Genomic DNA, 5,629 nt, shown 5'->3' with positions numbered 1-5,629 from the left:
GGGACTCCATGGGACAGCCACTATGTAGGACTGCAAAACTGAGCCATGCTCTGACCTGTCAATAAAAAAGCCTTCGCTGTCCACCTAGTCTCTCTCTGGAGGGAAGTGGGGCTGAGGATACTGGAGGAAGGAGGCAAATCACAAAAGCAACTGGGGGGAGCTAACCCACTCTGTAGTGTGGCCAGGAGCAAGAATCCAGAGGTCTAACAGGGTCCTTGTTGGACTACCATCACCTTTCCGATCACTGCACAGCCTTCCAGAAACTACTATCCATTGGTTTACATACATACCACAAGAAACACAATGCATCAATAAAAAATACCAAGTATGAGTCATATAAAACCAAATAATCTCAAATAAATCTAACTGTATGGTGGATAAACCATAAACTGTAGCTACAGATACTTCTTGAATCTGGAAATGGTCTGGACATTTTTCACACTAAGGCTCAAAGCCAGCAAAAACCACATGCAGGAATCTCACTGAGAATGGGACAACTACGAGCATTTGTCCCCCACACACAAAGAAGAAAAAAGCTTTTGCAAATTATTGAAATCTAGTGTGTATGCAGTAAGTAACCTTTAAGCTAAAAGAACAACAAAAAAAAAAAAACCAAAAAACCACCACCTCGCTACAGGTTGGGTAATTCATTACTGGACTTCATTCTGCTGACATGTCGATCTTAAATTTACAGAATGCCTTTGCCTCTTGCACTTACTTCTGCAAACAACAGAGATGAGCCACCAAATTACCTATACATTTGGAGTCTTTGTTACTGATTTTGCTATCAGCTGAAATTAAATGATGTTTGATTTTAATACGAATATAGAATTAAGAGATATTTTAGTAGAAATTATTTGTTCACATTTATTGCACTTTATACCAGCAACCGAATGCTACTCTAAAATCCCCTGCACAGCCCCATACCAAGGCCGAAGGGATCGGTCAAAATTAACTAGTAGGAGTGTTTGGAACCTAGATAACAAACACAATTTGATTTATAAACTGATTTAAGAGGAATACATAGAACTAGAAGAATGCATGTGCTGTCAAGGTCTAGGATTAATGGGAACTGAGGAAAACCAACTGTAACAGCTTGCGAGTACCTGCCAAGAAACCGTGAACTTAAGCAGAAGGTAATTCCAGCAGGGGGAGATCGCGACCCCCAACTCATGGACCACCTACTCGTATTACACCCCAGACCCTTTTCTAGACATTTCTAGCTTTCACTGCGCATAATCGGAAATAGGAGGAGAGTATGTGGATGATTTCCAAGAAATTATATGTTTATGCATGAATACTTAATGAATATGTATGAGCAAGTTCTATATAAGATGTCTAATTTTGGTGCTTGGTGTGCGTTGTTGGTGAGATGACTCCCCTGCGCACCCGGCCATTAATAAAGAAGTGTCTGCTTATCTACAGCACATTGGTGTCGGTAAGTTTTTATCACGGTTTTCGGTGACATCTTGACAAACAGCACCTTCCTAAACTGGGAAGAGGGAACAGCCTCAGCATTTGAGTCACAGGCACAGCGTGGTTCCCTGGGCTGTGAGGTGTTTTAACCTAGCCACAAACAGCACTGTGAGGATAACACAAACTGATGCATCTGAAAGCAGGTGGAGAGGCCATTCCAATCCCAGGTCAGAGAGCGCCTCCTAGTAGAAACAAGATGCCTAGCAAAATTTTATATATCATCTTTTTGCTTTAAGGTAGCAGAAGGGAAAGCAAACTCCTAAGAACTGTCCTGAGGCTGAGACAACTTTGGATATTATTTCTGCCATAAAGATTGGGTCAAATAACCTGCCAAATCCCTGGGAAAAACAGCATCTCCTGTGCTATCAGCAGCAGACCAGAGCAAATAATTAGACACCTGCAACACACTAACATTAAAAATAGAGCATAATATACCTCCAAAAGTGCCATATGCAGAGCACTTGTTTGGGGCACCTTTCAGGACTTTCCCCTGCCTATGGGAAATACATGCTGGTACCCCAAGGTATTTGTGCTAAGCAGCAGCATGAAAACTGTGCAAAGAGTAGAAATTAGTAGAAATCTCTCACTAGTTCACATTTAGTAATTGCAGGAGTTTCCACATCTTCTCTATATGCCTGCAAGTATAATAAACTATACTTGTAATGCTGTCATCAGTTTCTGGTCTGGGAACAACACAGCCTCACTTATTTTGGCCATCCTGCTAGCTGCCATCTGAGAGTTGGAAAGGACATTTTTCCTTTGCTGGCAGAGAAGCCTGAGCAGGTTAACGCTGCAGCACTTCCTCCAGAGCCATCCAGGACAGGGGGCAAGACAAGCTGTGAAATTCACTTTGCCACAACCCAGCAAGTGCCAGTCAAGGAAAACTTTCAATGAAGAAGGTAAAATTTCACTCCAGAGCAAGAGAAACATAAGATTTAATATTCTGACTTCCTCCTCATCTCTTTAGTCTTGTCAGAAGGACAGCAGATGTGGTCCCAGATTAATGGGGTCAAGGGTTGACAATTCCCATTCCAACTCTGCCCATGCAGTGGTGAAATCACAGTGTCTTCCTCATAGACCAAGGTATGCCCTAAAGAATTACCATGTCTCACTTCTACATGGCGGGGTTAAGACAATATTGCTTTAAAACCTTTTTCTTTTTCCTGGAAAGGTATTTTAAGCTCTGATTGCTCCTGGCTTATATTCAGGAAAAAAATTTTAGCTTCAAAAACACTAAATTCAATATCCCAAGTTTCATCCCAGTAACAAATAGAACACTGAATTTTGCTGGGCTTGTGGCAGGGTTTTGCTAATGGGGGAGGGGGCTACAGTGGCTGTCCCCTGTGAGAAGCTTCTTGAAGCTCCCCCAGTCAGACTCGCCTCTGGCCAAGGCCGAGCCAATTAGCGACAGTGGCTGGGTCTCTGTAATAATGTATTTAAGAGGAGGAGTTGGAGTTGAGAGGAGGAGTTGTGAGGAGGACACCTATGCAAACACCGAGGTCAGCAGAAGAGAGGAGGAAGGGAGGGAGGTGCACTGGTTCAGAGACCCCTGCAGCCCATGGAGAGAGGGCAGGCTGTGCCCCTGCTGTCCATGGAGGTCACTGGTGGAGCAGATACTCACCTGCAGCCCGTGAAGGACCCCACGCTGGAGTAGGCAGCTGTGTGCAAAGGAGTCAGGACTCTGTGGGAAGAAGCCCCCAGTTTTGTAGTTCAGCACTGGAAGGATTGCAACACACAGGAGGGACCCACGCCGGAGCAGCTTGGGAAGGACTGCAGCCCGTGGGAAGGACTCACGTTAGAGAAAGTTCGTGGAGGACTGTCTGCCATGAGAGGGACCCCATGCTGTAGCAGGGGAAGAATGTGAGGAGTCCTCCCCCTGAGGAGGAAGCAGTGGGACTGATCACACCCCCATTCCCTGCCCCACTTAGGAGGAGGAGGTAGAGAAATCAGGAGCAAAGCCAAGCCCAGGACGAAGGCGCTTTTAAGATGTGGCAATGCTTTTCACTGTCCTACTCTGTTAAGTGTTGTTGTTATTAGTGTTTGAATTAAAGTGACGTTCTTTTTCTTCCCCTAACAAATCTGTCTTTTGTCCATGACCGTAATGGGCGAATCACCCCTCCCTGTCCTTATCTCAATTCCCAAGCCTTTTGCTTTATTTTCTCCTTCCATTCCTGAGGGAGAAGGGGGCAACAAGCAGATGCGTGGTGCTCAGCTTCCCTTTGAGCTCAAACCACAACAACAGCATCCCATTTTAACAACCTCCACTTCGGCATTCTGTCAAAGTTGGTAAAAAATAATCTGACAGTTCTTTTTCATATGAATGTTATTACCATCCATTTGACCTACAGTTAAGTGCTCTGTATTTTCCTTAGACTATTAATAAAATTGGTGGTTTATTATACCAGCTTAAAAACACTAATTTTTGTTCCTGCCCACAATTCTTTCACGGTGAAAAGCATTTCATTAAAAACATTTTGGGAAAACATTTCATTAAAAATATTTTTAACAATTTAGCATGAGAAAATTATATAGCTGCCATTATTTAAATTATTTTTTTCTGTCCATGAACCACATAACACCTTGTGCTGTCAAAGAAGAAAAGGCAGCAACGTCAGTGCGCAGGTCATGACCAATCTACCACACATCTGAGTTTTCTGCAGCAAAATGCTCTTGATTTGTTGGAGATATATCATGATATATAGCAACTGTCATGGCTTAACCCCAGGCATCAACTAAGAACCATGCAGTCACTTACTCACTTCTCCCTACTCCCAGTAGGATGGGGAGGAGATGCAGAAAAAAAGTAGAACTCATGGGTTAAGATAAGAACAGTTTAATAACCAAAATAAAATATAATAATAATAATAAAATATTATAATAATAATTGTAATGAAAAAGAATGTAACAAAAAGAGAGATAAATAAAACCCAAGAAAAGACAAGTGATGCACAATGCAATTGCTCACCACCTGCTGACAGACGCCCAAGGTGCAATCCACCCTCCCGGCCAACTTCCCCCAGTTTATAGACTGAGCATGATGTTGTATGATATGGAATGTTCCACTGGCCAATTCGGGTCTGTTGCTCTGGCTGTGCTCCCTCCCAGCTTCTTGTGCACCTGCACACTAGCAGGACACGGGATGTTGAGAAGTCCTTGATTTCTTAGTAACAACTAAAAATATCAGTGTATTATCAACATTCTTCTCATAACAAATCCCATATTGAATCCAAAAGACAGCACTATTCAAGCTCCTAAGAAAAAAAAAAATCAGCTCTATCCCAGCCAAAACCAGGACAGCAACCAACGGGAGTATGCAATGGTGATGTCATTCCTCATACAGTGTCTGTAGGAAAATGTTAACCAACTTAACCAACCATTACACAACTCAAGAACTCAAGAGTTTTCATTAATGATAGGTTTGTTAAGACAAACCTTATTGGAGGGCGGTGTGAATCTGATTCCCAGGTTCTGAATTTGTGAGATAAGATGGTTTTGGTCTGCTGCAGACTTGTTTACAAGGAGAACAAAAGTGATGGTTACAAACAAGACCTTTTCACAAACAGAAAAAAACAAAATAGGTAACAATGCCCAAGAAGGCAAGAATGCATCTTTAGGAAAACTAAGATATCAAGAAAAATGTGGTTTGAAGAGTCGACTAAGTTAAGAAGAGGAGAAGCCAGTGTTGCATGGCTCAGAGCACTGTGTCACCCCTGGACATGGATCCTCCAATGGAGATCTGAGGGAGCAGAGCGAAGGAGACAACCTCTCCCTTTCCTCACTTGGTGCCCTCCTTTGGCAGCAGTTTATCACTGGTTTATCAACATCCTTCTTGAACCGGACACAGTACCTGAATGCAGTCTGATGAGCACAGAGCTGGGGGCAACACCCCCCTCCCTCCACCTCCCGTCCATGCCCCTGTTCATAGGGGCTCAGGACTTTCCCACCACACCCCCAGGGCCTGCTTCGCACAGTCCCTCCAGCTCCAGTCTCTCATTGCTGACTCTCCCCTTCATTCTGAATTTCATGGGGTTCCTGTAGTTTCCAGTCTGGGTCCTGCTGGATGGTTGCCTACTGTTTGCATGCTAGCTGACCTCCACAGGCCTTAGAGGTCTGTGCCTGTGCTGTGGTGACAGCAGCCCGCATGGGTGTGCAA

Source organism: Athene noctua, chromosome 1 (assembly GCF_965140245.1).
Source record: "Athene noctua chromosome 1, bAthNoc1.hap1.1, whole genome shotgun sequence".
NCBI classification, from domain to species: domain Eukaryota; kingdom Metazoa; phylum Chordata; class Aves; order Strigiformes; family Strigidae; genus Athene; species Athene noctua.
This window is presented reverse-complemented; position numbering follows the sequence as displayed.